Raw genomic sequence first — 18,829 nt, forward strand, 5'->3', positions numbered from 1 at the left:
GCCGCGGGTCGAGAGGATCTCGAAGGGCGAAGGAGGGGGAGAGGGTATTTCGATTGCCAGACCTATAGCCCCATTCCTCGAACGTAGCCGTAGCAGCCATACGTCAACAATGCCAGTTAGCATAATCCTGCTTCGCGGTTTTCATAAGGACCCGACTATTCTCGCTGTGCTCTCCCGTACTCTCACCACATCCCCTGACTCGTTTCAGCCGCTGTATACCGAGTCAGAGAATCAGAGAGAACCGAGTCAGACACAAAATTCGGGATCTAGATAAAAGCGAAAGAGAGCGATAACAAAAGAAGCTTCAGTGAAAGAAGGCCGCGTTGATGGGAATTCACTCGCTTTTTGCCTCTCCCTCGCCACCTTCTCGCCTTTTTTTTTTTTTTTTTCGTTCCTTTTCTTCGTTATCCTCCGCTCCGTGTTCATTTTTTCACGCTCGCCCGCCTGTTGAACACTGGTGCATCTTGTTTGGAGGAGGGATTTACGGGTCCCGACTGAGTGCGGTGGCCGCTGGTGCCACGGGCTACAATTGCACCGCTGCTGCTCTTCTTGCTGAAGCTGCCACCGCTGCTTCTCCAACGTTCGTCAGGGAGCTTCGACACCAGGTGACCGAGAAGGATGAGGGCAGGGAAAGGGAGGAGCTCCGTACCACTACCACTGCCACCATCACAGTTTGCAGCGTGGGGTTCTTTCCCGCGACTGCCAGCATGGCTTGCAAAGCTTTGTGCCCTCGTCACGCGGCCCCCACTTCCATCTTTCTTTTTCCGCCGCAACAACGTTGCATTTTTTTTTTGTTATTTTGCCCGTGTGCAACGTTTTCCAGGGCAGTCGCTCCCCTTCTTCTCGCCACAGTTTGCCCCCTCTCCCGTCGGCCGAGTCCCTTTATCATCCTCGTGAGCCAGCCCGGGAAACGTTTCGAACAGCCATTCATCATGCGCGTGTCTCTCCGTGTATACCCACCACTCGCTTCAGCCGTCCTGCCGCCGCCCGGGAGGGGACGTAACGCTCCAAGAAAATCGGAGCGCCCTCTCGTTGCCGGCGCCGCGAATGGTCGCCGCTCGGCGGCTCAGCCAGGAGCAACGATGAGTCCACGAATAATAATTCTCACCAATGGCACAACTGCCACAGAGCGCATACGTGGATGCGCGCATCGTTGGTCGGAGATCGCGCCGCCGGGTGCGACACGAAACGGCGTAGGTGCAGGTTGCGGAGTCAATATAGGGCCATTTGTTTAACATACACCAGCTACACCAGTGTAGCAAATTTCCTATACCTACAATGGATTCTTGCTGCATTTGTGTAGGTGGTGTAGGTTAAAAAAATGGCCCTAATATTCTGAACACGGAGATTCCGAGCTACAGAATGACAGTGCACTTTTGCAGTGGTTAGTTCTTAAAAATCTTGCTTCGTTGCCATAAGCAGCATAGCACTTACAGTCTCCCATTCGATATGCCCCATTTCACTACGTGCTTGCAAAGCTACGAAAGGTAACGGCGATATGGGCTTCAGAATGGCAGAATGATTGTGCTCTTAACGTTGTTATAGCGTCGACGGCCCAGGTAGTTAGCGATGACAGGCCCAGTACGTCCTTACATTTCGTAGTGATGCAAACATCTTGTCAAATGGAGTATATAGTTCGCTTTTATGATACTGGGGGACTGTTGGTACAATTTGTCTAGCTTCAGGTAATTATGAAGGTTAACTGTAAATCACAAGCGCGCGATAATTGCGATACTAAAAAAATTCGGAGGCAGTTCTCAATGAGGTGAAAAAAATCTGCAAATATAATGTCGCCAATCATTGCACAAGTGAAGCGAGGTAAAAAAAAATCTAAAAGTGGAAGAATCTCGCAAATATAATGTCGCCGATCATTGCACGTGCGAAGCCTGTTATAAGGAACAGCTTGTCTATCTATATGGAAAAGGCTAGAACGGCTTGTATTGCATGACTTAAACATGCCAGAGGAAATAGGCAAGACTAAGAACGATTGGGAAGAGACAAGGCCGGGCTGATGTAGTTTGGATAAGAGTTGAGCTGTATCAATAGGTGATTTATGTAGCCCACCCGGCTGTTTAGAGAAAGCGCATGACAGCTCCGTCAGGCGTAAGAGAAGAGATAGAACGCATTGGCTTGTGTCTCGTGTAGATATGCTGCGTTCGCTAAGCGGCCCGCGTCATGCAAGATATCCGTGTTTCATTACTCCTGGACATCGTGCATAACCTGCACATCTGAAAGTTCAGTATAGTGTTAGACACAAACTGGTTTGGTTTGGTTTATTGAATGTAATGCGCTTTGCTGTCGTAACTGAAGTTTCAGAAGCGATGAAAACTCATCATCATCATCAGTTGCAGCGAAATCTGTGAGTGTTGCAGCGAATTTTTCTGCGGACACCTGGATTTAATGTGCCGCCGTCAGAACATTCGAACGAACCTTCTGTCCTAGCAACTCGCTGTTGTCGTTCGCCTCTCGAGTTATCTGTCTTCTTCTTGGGCCACGTTGCTAGGCAACGGTCACGTGCCACGCCGATGGCTTGAAAACCTAGCGCAGTGTAGCTTTCGCTACCAAAAAAAAAAAAAAAATCATTGCTCATGGATTATACTCGCATTACACAAGACGCATGAGAGAACAATGTTTGACATGCATTCAAACATTCTGAACCGGCTACATCTCGAAATTTATGAGGACTATACGCCTGTAAGTGATGGTTTTATCCATTAAACAGTCCAAAGATGTACAAAACTATAAAGGGCAAGCAGCAAATGTTATTAATGAGGAGTATACACATGAACTAGAAACGACGAGTTCATGAAATCCAAACCCCATGCATGAACAAAGCTTCAACGTATCGACGACGCAGGACTAGCTGCGTACCTCAAGCGATGTATATACGACACCTTCTAAGATTGTGGGAGCATACTTATATTATTATATAAGTGCAGACTTGTCGTAACTAAAAGACGGTGTTTTTCCTTAACGTGATTCTTACACCATCATGGTGCCACGGAACATGAAAGCTACGGACATAAGGCGTGCGTTCACCAATTGTATGGCCGCCCGGTTCAGTGGTTTTTGATGCAACGATTCTGCAAGCTGAGGTATGTGTCTTCCAATGGTATACCAAGGCAACAGGCCCATTTTTTTTTTTTTCTCAAGCATTTTTAGTAGAGCCTTTACAGCACCTCTTGACCAGAAAGTCTCGGAGGCAAGGAAAAAGGTTCTCTTTATACCTTTATAAATGATCCGCTATGTGCCTAAGACATGGACACGGTAGCTTGGTTACTTTTCGCGAATACGATACATCTGTCGGCATTCAGCAAACAATGCTGCCACAGTACCAGATAGTGTGTCATAGCTGACTGATACTGACGAGGAAGAGCAGTATAAGGGACACGGACTGAATGGTTGTGTGGCTAACTATAACCGATATGCAAGCCTACAACACCGATGTCAGGATCAAATAAATAAGAATAAACGTTCATTCCTGTACTAGGAAGACAGCACATTCCGCAAACGCAGCTAAATCACAGTACCTATATGCCCCAAGAGTAAGAATAATGAAGCAGAAAGGAACAGCGGGAGAAATAGCAACGATAGAATGCCGCCGCCTCAAACGCAGCCGGCGATATATCACATGTCAAACCTATGCATGGGAGCGAACAAGAATGCACGCAGCGTCTCGAAAAGTGAAACAACCCGGCCGCAGCACAACACCGGCGGTCGGCGAAAGAGGAGAGCTGGGAGACAGAGTGAGGCCTATAGGAGGAGCTGGGGAGAGGGGGAACGTGTAACGAAGAAACCACACCGGCTGAAAGTTCCGAGCGCTCGCACGCGCGTTTCATCTGTCAAGAACAGTGGGTCTCTACCGCGTGTACAGGGAGCGCAGCAATCTCCGCAAACCTTACAACTCGTTTCGTCTCGCTACATACATGCATTACTTCTGTCTGTTAGGCTTCTCTTCCCTACAGTTTCGAGGAACGAGAGGACGAAAAAGGTGCGCAAGAAAACCGAACTAGCGACGGAAGAAGAATAGCGAATACAACAGCCATCTTCTTAAACCCGGTGCGCTGGAAGCGGCTGAAAACAAGAAAAGGGAATAAAATAGAGAAGCGACAGGGGAAAAGCGACGATAATAAGGAGCGGTAAGGAACCTCGAGTAGAGGGATACGATTAAAAGGATCCGACGAAAGAGGAACGAGGGGACGTAAAAGGAAACAAAAGGTTGCGCATTAAAAGGGAAGAAGTATAGGCGGGGGGGAATAAGGGAGAGATAAAGAATGTTTGTAAAAAAAAAAAGGAAAAGAGAGAAGTGCACTCAGAGTAAAATAAACCCGGACGGATGATGAAGGAAGCAGAAACGTATCAGATAAAACGGTGAACCACCGCACGCGTGAAAGGACTCAGGCTCAAACGCAACGAAAAAAGGAGAGCGGCTCTCCCTCTGCGAGTGGAGGGCAGAAGACGGGACAAGGGAACAACCCTGAAGCTCGCCTGCAGAGCAAGTCGCTGCACCTTCATCGCACTTTGAGGGAAAGTAACAAGGGCAAAGAACAAAAAAAAAAGGGAACGTGCAGGGAGTGGCGCTGCAAGGGAAAGGGTGATGACGCCGGGTTGCGCGACAGTCGCCGACGAAGACGAGAGGAATGGGGAAAAGAAACACCGGAAAGACAAGGGAGGAGAAGGGAGACATTCCGAAATTGGCCGCGACACGAGGAAAGAAAGGAAGGGGGGCTTGCGGGCGAGGGGGCGGGATGTACGGGAAAGCTATTTTAATGAAACGCAGAGAACAAACGGCGGCTTTTTCGGGAGTGGGTTCGGATATCAACAAATCGATACGGCATATACATACCTCGAATGTTTGCAGCGCCGAGAAGTGCACCGGGCGACGGCAACAGCGCCGGAAAACGAATAGCCTCGGCCCGGGATGGAATGCCGCCGGCGACAGTGGTGGTTGTGCGGCTGCGGTGTGCGCGCTGCTTGCTTGCTACGCTTGCTCTTTTCGTGCGATGCGTGCGTCGCTGCTGCCATAGCAGCAACGCTCGCCCGCCCGTTCAGTTGGAAGCCGCCCCCGCTCTGCCGTCGGCGCTGTGGCCGTCGCCACCACCCGTGTCTGTCGGCCAACGTCGCGTACCTCTGCTCTTGCGTTACTTCGCGCCCGACAGCGGGAGATACACGCGAAGTGTGCGAGCTTGAGTGCGTGTGTCTCTGTACTTCTGTCTGCTCGGGCCGGCGGCGGTCTGACGGGCACGCACGGACAGAGCGCGCACAGCGCTGACGCCGAGAGGAGAGAACGTGAGCCGCTCGCTGCTGCTGCTGCGGGAAAGCTGGAGAATAACTCCGGGACGTTCCTCCCCTCTCTCGCGCTCTTGTAGGGCCGCTCTTCTTTACCCGTCTTTGTTCGGCAGCCACCGTCGCCGCCGCCCGCGGTATTTTTGCTGCAGGTCGCGACGCGTATCACACACACACGCACACATACGCGGTGCGCCTGCTTGTCACTCTTCTAGCGACACCGCGGCTGCGGTCGCCGCATTCTCTTCGTCAGGCGTACGTGCGAAAGAAAAAAAAAATGGAGGCCGAACAAGCAGAAACTTTTTCCTCACACGATGCCCCCACGCTCGGCTCTGTACATTCCACTCGCTCCGAAAAGTTTTCTAAGGGGAGAGCGCTCGAGCGGATCGACGCTCTCCGTTTCTTTGCTTTTTGCTTCTTTCTTTCGCGTTGCAGTTCACATATTGAACAAAGGTAAGCCGCGATGACGAAAGGAAGCCTTGTCATGAAACGCTGTGGTTCAAGCCGCGTCGCATGGAACATCAAACGCGTGAGACGCACATTATTATTTTTTTTTGGGGGGGGGGGGGGGGGGTTTAGCCCCCATAATATATGTATATGCGCCTTGTACTGGTTCGCGTTCTTGCTTGTGCGGTATATGAAACACAGGATACTTGACATTGTGTGACCAGCCTGGTACATGTAAACCAAGAATTGGTGAAATGTGCACAGGGATATCCCCCAAGGTAAACATATATTTCAATCAAGCGAGTGTTCAATAATTAATGACATCTTCACGTCCAGCAAAGGTTCCTTCTTTAGGCCAGGATGATTTTTTCTCGAACCGAAAACATTCTGAGCAACCACACGAAACTCATAACACCGTTGCATATATTCATGTATTTGTTTACAGGAAATGACATATGAAGCCTTTGCCATGATGTAACCGGGCGCAACGCGGCTTGTTTCTCAGTCGTCTAGTGAAACACTTGTGGCAGCGCAACATTTAAGCTATAAAATCTCTGTGAAATTAAGATAACCGTGGGCGTAACTTTTATGAGCTTTTAGAGCGAAACATTCATACGATCAGCACAACATACCAATAATCTTGTCCGATCTTGTTTGTGTCATCGCTCTGATTGGCTAAGCTGTTTCGTGAGGTCACAATCACGTGGCCTCGCACGATTAGCTCTAGCTAAGTCCGCAGGGGCTCCAGCACGCGAGTCTCCTCGAAGCATGTTTCAAGAGTGCGAGCCAACACAGGGAGTGATATAGGATATATGTCTGAACAAATCTGACCATGACTTCTTGTAGTGCTTTCACCTACAAGAGGTACTCTAACCCAGATACTCGGGTTCAGTAGCTGAGAGTCTTAACCATCAAGCCACCAGGCGGGTGCTTTCGCTGGTTGTAATCAGGTTCATAGTAAGCATGCACCATTTCAGACGGCGGCTCCCATGCAGATGCGCCACGAATCCGTGACCTTCGCGACCAAATGCGAACCCGAGGCCTTCCTGATCAAATGTGCTGTTGTATCGTAACTAATCTCGGAGACCACGGTTAAACCTCCGTAATTTTATGCGACGGCCCCCAGATGGCGCCACGTGTACAGCTGAATTGTAGCTCCCTGTGAGTTCGCAGTTACAATCGGTCTAACAGACAACCCCTGCCAATTTTGTGTTCTTTAGGAGTGCTGTAGGATTCCATTGTCAGCTTAGAAACAAAACTGAGGTGTATGGGTATTTTGGCCGAAAAGTTTATCTTCACCCTATGCGTGAACAGAGTGGAACAAGAGAAAGGACACAAAAGCTGTTAAACGGAATGTCGAAATCCAAGAATCACATGGTTGTTCAACGGCTATATACATCCTAATTTTGAATAAAAAACGCATTAGCCTAGATGCATCGAACTATCAACTGTTTCAGGATAAGAACCGTATTGTGCTTCGCTATACCAGAACTTTGCTAGATGTACGGCGCTGCTACATATAGATGACCGATGACACAAGTAACAAAAAAATAGCACTGGTTTACCACAGATGGGCCCAGTTTGACGAGCGAAGCTGTTTTGATTGGGTTTGCTAATACCACATGTACAGTTGACGTCATCGCGAGCCTATTACGTGATCTCTAACGTTATTGAGAAGCAATAAGCTTTCAAAGTGAAGGGTAAAGGTCAAGGTAAAATGTCATTAGTTATGGTCAAGCGGTCAGTTATGATGTGATAATGCACCATTACCATACAACACATGAGCGAGATATCATGACGGAACCGAGTGGTCCCGGCCGGGGCCGGTATTTGGGGGATGTGAGCTGTCGCTCTAAAAGCAGTTGCTCGGTATTATTGCTCCCCTTAAATGCAATAGCGGCCCGTGCTTCACCCTTCATTGCAGTACAGAGAGAAATGCCACCAACGTAATGTCCATAAAGTGCCTATACCTCCAATAAGACGAAATTTTCAATCTCAGGTGAGATGCATATGATATCAAGCTGAAAATTGGCACAGCGTCGTTCCATGGTCGTTATTAGCCTAATTGACGTGAAAATTAAAATAGCAAAATGGTAAACTTAGACACGCACATATAAAAACCAGTGTCTTGGCTCCACGACCTCTCTGCTGCGTTGTTTACTTACGTCTATACGCGCGGCCGCTAAGAGGGGAGCTTCGTTCCCTTCCCCAGTAAAGGTAACTTTTTTATTCCTGATTTTTTTTTGTTATGTTGTTTACGTGCCTCGACTCAGCATGAGAAGAGGCACGTCGTTACGAAGTATCATTCGTGCGGCAAGCGCCAAAAAAAGACACATAAAAAGTAAGGAAAAAGAAAAGAATAAAAAAAAAAACGCCCTGCGCTTCTCATGCGGGGCTCATATTCACCTTCCGTCTTCGCCTCGGCGCGTCGTTTCAGGTCAGTGTCGCGAAGTTGGGCCGCTCCGCACTTGCCCAGTTCCTCTGCGGAGGCATAACGCGCCAAGGAAATGGTCTCGCACTCTGTGGAGCAAGTTCATCATGAAGGTGCGTGTTTTGTGGGGAGGGTGGGTTGCAGAGTTCTTATGGGTTCTAGTTCTTGAAGGTCAATGATGCAGCACCATACAAATTGCGTTGTTCAATAAAAAAAAAAAAAACGTAAAAATAAGCAGCGACTGTTTCACCGTATTATAAATATGACTTAGAAGTGGCGGCCAGAAATGTTCAGTGAGCTGCGCGACCAATATATCTGCTCAGGTTTCAAGCAGGTCAAGCTAGCTCTTCGCTCTAGCTACGGGCGCGAGCTTCAAGGCAGACCACGGGGCCATTTTGCGCGGCGCCTAAACAGCCGATCGACGAAGCATGGTATAGCCAGATATATATATATATATATATATATATATATATATATATATATATATATATATATATATATATATATATATATATTCGTGCTGCAAAAATGTTAATTTTAAACCTTACATACTGGCATGATCCCTTAATATGTTTACACCAAAACTTTTTCTCTTTATTATGCGAGTTATGTTCTTAATTTCACACAAACGTTAGAGCTCTAGATCGCTATGTGTTCTTCAAAACGCATTAGCATAGTCCGAAATTTGAAAATAGCAAAAAACGGGGAGCTTTATTCCAGTAAACAAAACAAAACAAAAAAACAACACCTTCGACGTTTATTAAAATCCCTCTCAAGAATCCTCAGTACCTCATAAATATTACGGACTAAAAAAGTGTTGCATTATGTTGTTTAAAATTATAAAAACATATATAAATCTAAGCGCTTGTCCTGAAAATTGCCAATATTCAGCCCTATACACTGTGGCATGACTCAATGAAGTGTATACCACTGAAACTTTTTGACAATTTTGTCCAGGCTTTGCAGTTATTATGTGGAAAAATTTAAAGGTCTAGAGTTGCTCGTTCTTTCTCATTATTACTTCGAAATCGGCTAAAATTCAAAGATATATAAAGAAAAGGACAACTTTGATTCGAATTTAAAGAACTACCCCAACATTCTAATTTTATCAAAATTTACTAAAAACAATCCTAAGTACATTATAAATATCAGGGACTAAAAGTATTGCATAATGTAAACTAAAGATATAAAAATCAACATAAAACTGAACGCGTTTTTTTTTTGTATAGAAGTGCTTATGGCTTCTCCTTAAGGAGTATATAGGCATGAAACTTTGGCAAGATTTAGCTACATTATACCTTATGCAAATGCCCAGAGCCTTCCAAAGGCTTATAAAGTCGTTTTTTATGCTTGTTGGCAGGGTTAAAGAGAGCTTTAATTGGAATAAATTGACAATTTTTTGGCAATTTCATGGGAGAAAGCAAATGACGCTGGAACTTTCTTTCTATCCTTTACTTCTTTTACTGCGAGGTGCAATGGTATTCAATCTAGTTCCTAAATATATTATTTAATTTCTCGGTTATGAAATAAATTATCAATACTGTAATTTTAAAGACCAATTTTCTAGTGTGTACAAAAGTATACAATCGCAGGCAAAGTCGTACACCATATAGTTACATCATGATAGTTTTGGTGAAATTTTATATTTATTTATAGCAGCAGCATGAATGGGCCGAGATGAGAAATATTCTTCTCAATATAGTTATCTAGCTCAGATAAAACGCGAGCCAACAAAGAGCGAACCCGCCTTCCACCTAATCTGTAGGTTATACTTTGCAGGTTGAGTGGACGGTGGGTTCGCTCCATGCTGACTCGCCATTTTTAGCATTATGCCCACAACTTCCTGAGTGACATCATTGATCTTGCCATTCCTCAGGATTCTTCGCTTGTCCCGCTCGGCGTGGCTTCACTTTGAACAAACATCTCGCATGCAGATGGTATACGCGCCGTTGTGACTGCCTACAACGAAGCTCGCATTGAAAAGATAATCAGTAACACTTTGGCCAGCCTACTCAAACTTGTATTAGAGCTTAATAATTTCGAGTCTGAGGGAAAGTATTATGTCCAGATCAGCGGTACTTCAATGGGTACAAGGATAGGACCTAATTACGCAAACATATTTATGACCATGCCGGAAAACAAATTTTTTTCAAAGCCTGTCCTTAAGTATACGCTTTTATCACAAACGTTATATTGATGATATATTTCTTATTTGGCCCCATGACAAGGCCGAGCTCCTATTATTCATAGCCAGTTTAAACAACCTGCACCCTTCTATATCATTTCTGAACACGTACTCTAGATATACAATCAATTTCCTTGACGTCACAATTTCGCTTCAGGAAGGCAGCTCAACCACAACTGTACCGGAAACCGACTGACCGTCAGGAGTATCTGCACTTTGATAGTGGCCATGTCAAACAAGCTAAAACCAGCATCCCCTCACAGTGAAGCAGTTCGTTTCAAACGAATATGCTCAAGCCAAAATTTGATTTCGAACACAACTGCGTCACATTTCGCAGCTCCCTCCCTAACCAAAAATACCTCCAGCAGCTCATAGATGACGCCACTAAACGCGCTGATACAAATGACCGTATAATTCTACTTGCCAAAAACAAGCCGGAAGCTCCCCTATTGCATACTAACCTGGTACTGACTCATTCTGCTTCCGCCCCGAAAGTTTAAGCAATCCCTGAAAAGCATCACAACATTCTCATGCAAAGCGATCGCCTCAAGAACCAATTCGTAGAGCCACACAGATCGGTTTACAGAAGATCGAGAAACCTATATACGGCATATACTATAACATCCTCGAAAACAGGTTATCCGGAACCCATAGGCTACTTAGTACCTACCATCCTTGTAATAAGAACCGGTGTATAGTGTGTCCACTCATGACATCACACAGCGTTCAGCACTGGCTCAAAGTTTCGCTTAAACATTCACGGCGACTTCACCTGCGATACTTCAAACGTCATTTACTATATCTGCAATGCACCGTATATGTGACCAACAGTATGTAGGCCAAGCTGAAACCCCGTTGTCACGTTTTATTAATCACAGATCCCATGTTCAATCTCTTTCAAAACTGCCTCTATCAAAGCGTGTTCAGATACACGGTCATTACTTTGACCAGATTTCAGCCACTATTCTCGAATCCGGTTTTAGAAGTAACCACGAGCGCGAAATTATATAGTAGTTTTTTATTTATGAATTCAAAGCAGTATCTTCAGGCTTAAATGAAAACATAAGACAATTAAATTCGATCCCTATCATTTGAACATCCAAATATGTACCATTGTCAATGTTGTCTTATTGGTGTTTCGCGTTCATTGCCTTCGCTTGTCTACAACTCATGCGCGTCTTACTCTACTTTTTTTTTTATGCGCGGTGCTTGGGTGGAACATAGCGTTCTAGCTATTTTAGGATGTAGTGATAGGTTTGTATGCTAATTTTCAGGCTGTTCCTTGCGCCATGTGTTTCCTTGAATGCTTAATTTCTCACTTCCTTAATTTTGCTATCTAGCAATTATACATACATGGTTATACACTTTGAACTGATTCTGTGCCTACTGAATATCCCGCACATGTATGTATGTATGTATGTATGTATGTATGTATGTATGTATGTATGTATGTATGTATGTATGTATGTATGTATGTATGTATGTATGTATGTATGTATGTATGTATGTATGTATGTATGTATGTATGTATGTATGTATGTATGTATGTATGTATGTATGTATGTATGTATGTATGTATGTATGTATGTATGTATGTATGTATGTATGTATGTATGTATGTATGTATGTATGTATGTATGTATGTATGTATGTATGTATGTATGTATGTATGTATGTATGTATGTTTTCTGCTGCCGCTGCACTTATAAGATAGATGAAATACTCTAAAACGCTATTCCAACCGATACAGTGACCAACATATAGCCTTGCAGCCAGGTGCCTGATGCGTCTACACTTTCTGTGCGATGTTTTTTTTTTTTTTTTTTTTTTTTTGCATGCACCTTACTACGTACAGCTTTCACTTCCGAAGGCTGTTTCACACGCGCTGTTCTTCGTCATATATATATATATGACCAAGAGCAGCGCGTGTGAAACAGTTTATTGACGTTTCTGCTGTGCACGAAACAGCCTTCGGAAGTGAAAGGTGTACGTAGTAAGGTGCATATATATATATATATATATATATATATATGTGTGTGTGTGTGTGTGTGTGTGTGTGTGTGTGTGTGTGTGTGTGTGTGTGTGTGTGTGTGTGTGTGTGTGTGTGTGTGTGTGTGTGTGTGTGTGTGTGTGTGTGTGTGTGTGTGTGTGCGTGTGTGTGTTTGCAAAAATACAATCACAAGTAAAGTCATACAGTAATGATAGTCCTGGCAGGGTGGCGCAGTGGTTACGGCGTTCGACTCCTGTTCCCAAGGATTCGGGATCGAACTCGGCGGCCGCTTTTCGATGGAGGCGAAAAGCAAGGCGCCCGTGTGCTGTGCGATGTCAGTGCACGTTAAAGAACTCCAAGTGGTCGAAATTTCCGCAGTCCTGGCGTCTCTCATAGTCTGAGTCGCTTTGGGACGTTAAACCGTATACAACCAAACCAAACATCATGTATATATATATATGTATGTATCGCTAAAGCATTTAAAATGTCCGGTTGCACTACTTGTATCCTCACTAACCAGAACTCTTACTTATTGTAACAAATATTTCGTGACCATTTGCTTCGGTTTAAGTTTAACTTTGAGGATGAAATTACCGTGTGAAACAAACAAATCCTGCACTGTGTTGTTACTGTTCTAATAATGAATTTCTAATAACAGCGCCTTATATATTCAGGCCCTTATTTCCCCTTATTGCTTTAAGCTCCCTGCAGGGGGCGGCGAGTTAAAGAAACAGTTGCAAATATACACTGGAAACACTGCCTACATGCAGCTCCTGCAGAAGGTCACCTCATTCGAGCATCTTTAACAATTGTTTACAGATGATTATAGAGAAGCACGCAGAGCTAGAAGTGTTGGAGTGGAGTTCGAACGCAAAGGAGTGCCCAGAAACCTGCCGTTATACATATATTATAAAATACATGCATTGCTGCACTGGAACATTTATTTATTTTCATGAAGTGATGTAAGCTGCTATCACCGTACTTCCCCATGCACAGATAGATATAGGGAATGAATAGAGCATAAACGAAACTATATATCAGCGGGAGAAAAAAACAAAAAAAACCGCGAGAGCATATAGGTTAAGAAGCCAAAAATTCAAGGTATCAAGCGTAGAAAAACGGAGACCGAGGAAAGGAAGACAGGGCACACCTTTCTGCCGCCCTCGTTTTTCAGCGTCATATATGATAAACCAAATGCTGCAGCTCTCCGTCATATCCTTATCGCCCAATTTGGCACACTATTTCTGCGCGCATTGCACCGGATATCCGAAGACTCCACACATTCACTTCGACAGTGCCAATTGATGTATCAGCCCATGCACTTGCATCAACCCCATGAGGGGCTGATGGGCTCTGTGGCGTTTACAGGCCTTTCTGAATTCACTCTGGGCATGCTTTGAGCATCACCGACACTGCGTCGTCTTTCTGATCTCATTTCAACAGCCCTGAACAAGGGTTTGTTCAATAAACGTCTCCACCAGTACTAGTATTGCATAAAGGAGAATGAAAACGACAAAAATTTAGAGAGCTTAAGGGCCGCCTTGATGAGCATGGCAGCATGCGCGGATTCAAGGAAGAAAGCGTTACTATACAGGTGTGTTAGGGACCTTCTCGCCACAAGGTAGATTTTTTTTTTTTATTATTCAATAGCCCCGCTTTTTTCTGTGATCAAAGTTAATAAAGTACAAGGTGATTAGAGGAGATCAGTGACAAATTCCTGAACTCCGATGCTTTTACAGGTGAGACAGGAACGACATGCGCGCTATAGGCCAAGGGTGGACAGCGGCCTTCTTTCCCTCTATGACAGTATACGTGCGTTGCATAGTTACAGTACAGACTCCCGCATGACACATAACCTATGCTAAATGATGCAATTTGTGCGAACCTTAAGCACGATTCGTGTTGTTTTCTTCTTTTTTCTGCAGAGGCGTTTGTATACAGATCGCATATGAGTCCTCAGTAATTACGATAGATGGCGCTACCTTGCTAAGGCGCTGCGGCATCGAAGGATTACAGCGCCTGTGGAAGAAAAAGCGGTCTATTACACTACGCCTCCGAAGACATTTTAAAACACCTCACAGAAGCAAACATGAAAGAGGCACAGGCAAGGGCGAAAAGTTATTATGATCGTAATTCGAAGCTGAGGTCGTATCAGGAAGGAGATCAAGTCCTTGTACTGAGACCATCTCGATTAAATAAGCTCGAGGGTCAATGGAAAGGGCCATTCAAAGTTGTGAAGAAGCTTTACAAAACAAACTAGGCCATTGAGCGGAAAGGAAGGCGCAGTCAGATAATGATTTATCATCACAACCTCAATAAACGATATGTGGTAGAGGTTGAGACAATTAATGTGGTAATAAATGTCAGTGAGGAACCAATTACGGAAATTCCTCAAATGTACGGTCCTAAAGAAAATATTAAGGCTGACGACGTGATGAAAGTGGCAGCGCCTGCTGAAAGCTTGACCGAAACGCAGTGGAACGATTTGCACAGTTTAAACTCGGAATACGACGGTCTGAGAGACCGGGGCGGACCACGCTCGTCGCTCATGATATCGAGCTAACTTCTCAAGTACCCGTAAAGTTACGGCCTTAGAGACTGGCTCCGAGTCAACAAGAGATACTAAAGGCGGAGGTGGAACGCATGCTCGAACTGGGAGTTTTTGAACCATGCGGATGTGCCTACGCGTCAGATACTAGTTGAAGTTCCGGGCGAAAACCCTCGTCCTTGAATGGATTACAAGAAGTTAAATGCAATAACAAAAGATCAAACATACCCGTTTGCAAACGTGGAAGTAAGCACGGCGAACTATACGTGTCCACTCTGGATTTAGTCCCAGGCTACTGGCAAGTGCCTATGACCCAACGAGCTAACCATGTATACGCTGCTTTCGTTACACTCAGACCTCTCGCGCTGAGTTTCTGATGCACGCTAACCGATAAAGCCAGCTCTTGATATAGGTCTGACAGAAGTTTTATCTTACGTGTCAATTACCGAGTTTCAATACATCACTCACCTCCTTAAAAACGCGCCTGAAGGCGTCGCAGGAGCAGCGCGATATGCGAAAGCACGTGCGTATGTGCTCAATATAGTTTTGCTTCCGACTGTGCGTTATGTGCACCATCAGCTGCCATTCCTTGAGAAACAGCGCACACACAAACACAAAAAGAGAGTGAAAAGAAGGCAGAGAATATACTGTCCTGACAGCAATACATTTGTTACTTCCTGCAGAGGCCAACTTTCCTGACGCAACCAGCGCAGCTATATGACAAGCTGCGGAGAGCGGGCGATATGGACATTCTTGGCATGCCGTTCAAGCACCGTTGTCGCCGCTCGTGCGTACAAAGCCACCCAGTTCTGCAGAGAGATGCCACACTCTCCGAAGTCACCTCTTCTCCGTGCAATCCCGCTGTACACAATGCGATACGCTCTCGCGCGCACCCAGGGCGCTCCCCAGCAAGCAGCGCTCGCGGGACGATCGACTGAGAGTGCCGGCGCACTTGGTGCGGGCCCCAGGGCTTGGCGGCGGCTTACAGCGTCATCCATCTTCCCGGGATACCTTTCAGGGGAGCGATTCTCGCCTCCTCCGATGGGGAACAGCTTAAGAGCAATTCCGTAATGCATTAGCGATTAGCCGGAGGAGCCTGATCAATACAGAGAGGACCCTCGATCGCGATGACTGCGAGGAAGGAGAGGCCGGCGGATTGCGGTGGCGGCGTCGGAGTTGCGCCAAAGGGAAGAGGTGCGACCAAGGTGCGAGATGCGTTTTTCTTTGATTGGCGCGCTTTATATACAGCACTGCACTTGGTATATATGGACGGAAGCGTTAAGTATGGAAACGGCATGGCCGCATTTTGAGGCGATAATTCAATCGTATTTGCTTTCTTAGGTTTGCCTCTGTGTTGCTAAACATGTGCTAAACATATATATATATATATATATATATATATATATATATATATATATATATATATATATATATACGTATCTATATGTCCGGTGGTTGCCTATATATGCATGCTATCGCGCCATGCTCGTAAATGCGGAGCTTCGGTTTTAATCACCGAATAGAGGCTGTGACATCGTAGAGGAATTGAGCGTATACAGTGCAGTAAGGTGAGACATAAAAAAAATGTGGTCGACTGGCTGTTTGCTATTGCCATTCCAACTTTTGCGACTGGAGTCCTAAGGGTTGGAATGAAATAAAACTATAAGGGAGCGATTTTTCTGAGTCTATTTTCGTTTACTCGATCCCAACATTCTCTCAACTCATCTGCGACGTCTGGTCATTGTTAAGCGGTTGAAGCCGAAACCGATATAGATTGAGGTGAAAAATAATTAAACACTTAGCAGGCGCATGCGAACTTTACGTGGGCAATGCCTCACAAGTGTTGTGGGAAACTATGAGACGCGTCAACAAACTATAGGATATGGGACGGCTATAGCCACCAATATCAGGAATGCTGACACCGAATTTTCATCGACAATATTTTTCATTTTCATTTCTCATTTTCTCTACAAGGGCAACCAATCGGAATGAATCCTTATTACTTCTTGCCGCGCACTATACATTCATTGTGTATATATGACTTCTCATCAGTCTTGCTTCGGTATACACTATACAATGCATGCAGCATTGAATAAATCATAAATGAAACGAAAACTATGCTTCGTTTGATAACTTGGTGTTATGAGAACCCTAAACCGTGTGATAACTTATGGGGGGGGGGGGGGGGGGGGGATTACAATCGTATAGGAACAAAACCAGTGCAGATTAAGCACAGAGTACATGCGTGCACGGTGCAGCGTATACATGGGCTGGTACGCCTATTATGGCGTGCCAGTAACATGGTGAAAATGGCATTCTGACATGGTGAAGTATAAGATATATTGGCAAGTACCCGCATATCATGACTATCAGCTTGCCGGTGTCGCTCAAGGAGAAAGTATACAACAGTTGCATCTTGCTTGTGCTCATCTAGGGGGCTGAATCGCGGATGTTTATGAAAACTGTTCTATTTAACCAGCTGCATCACTTTTCGAGAATTTTGCGTTATTCAAGGATTCAAATCTACATGGGCTGTAGATAACGCATAGAAAGTGTTTTTGCGCTAGCATTCAAATTCATGACCTAATCGACGATTAAGCCTCGAGTTTCTCCTCCAAGCACTGAAGTTCTGCGGAGGAGCTTGGTGATGACGTCACGGAAGGTAATCTTTCTGATGTTTGTCGCCTTCGCCCGCATCCTGTTGCGCCTGTTCTGACGGTGTTAATTAACATATCTCGGGCTTTGTTTTCGGCAGCCTTATTTTTATTTCTTCAAACCAAGTGTGTCTATGCAGGAAACGAATAGCGGTACCGTCTATGACGTCATCATGCGTCCCCCACCCGTCGCTGTGCAGTGCGGGGAATTCTGTTAAACGTCGCAGTTATAATCGCGAATTGCGCCATTGTTTCAAATGCTACTGCCAAGATATTTCGCATGCTTTAAGTGCAAGCTATAATCATTAAACTACTAGAAACTCATTGAAATCTAAAATCGGTGCAGTTTCCCTTTCCGCAGAAAACAGCGCAGAGGGCTATGGATCAAAATATGGTATGTGTAACGTTAAGAAAGCGCGCACAGTGGGTCAGAGAAATAACTCAAGTTACTAATATTCTAGTACAAATGAAGAAGAAATGGACATGGGCAGTGCATTTAGTGCGAAGAGAGAATAACCGATAGTAGCTTAGGGTAACAATCGGTATTCCAATGTAAGGAACGTGTAGCAGGGAGCGGCAGAAAATTAGGTGGGCGGATGAAGTTAAGAAGTTCGCAGGGGGGAAGTGGATGCAGCTAGCACAGGACCGGGTTAATTGGAGGAATATGGGAGAGGCCTTCGCCCTGCAGGAGGGAGTATAGTAATGGCTGATGATCAGACATGGCAGTAATTGAATTACTGTAATAAAATAACTGTAATTTAATTACTTTTCGGTAATTTGCAATGTAATGAATTACTTCTTCGGTTCTCTAATTTAGTATTGCAATGAATTACTTTTTGGTAGTAAGTAGTAATTATTTCCTTTTGAAATTACTTTTATTAAAGTACGCCACTACTCCTTCAATAGACAACAAAGTAGAGTGCCCTCGAAAGCAAGAACGACATGTGGCAAGCCGAAGCCAGCGTAACGGATCGGCAAAACGAGACAGAATTGAGCAGAACAGTGCTTCTGAGACCTCATATCTAGCAGGGTCACTTAGTGCGGCTATCCCATGGCAACCATTCTCTAAGCAGCAGGATGCAAGGCGCCAAGCGAATGCCGAAGGGACAGATGGTGCAAGGAGGCCGGAGTTGAAAATTAGTTGAGAACGCGGCGCAGTGGCCCTCCCTGTTGCGTCGGTTAGGGCACACGTGGTGCTTGGTTACACTCATCAGTGGTCACCACGGGGCGAGGGGGGATTGAGGGAGATATGCGGAAGGGTCCATGGCGTGAGCCACCGTGGCTTGAG

Source organism: Amblyomma maculatum, chromosome 6 (genome assembly GCF_055883805.1).
Source record: "Amblyomma maculatum isolate TAMU_Amacu chromosome 6, ASM5588380v1, whole genome shotgun sequence".
Lineage (NCBI taxonomy): Eukaryota > Metazoa > Arthropoda > Arachnida > Ixodida > Ixodidae > Amblyomma > Amblyomma maculatum.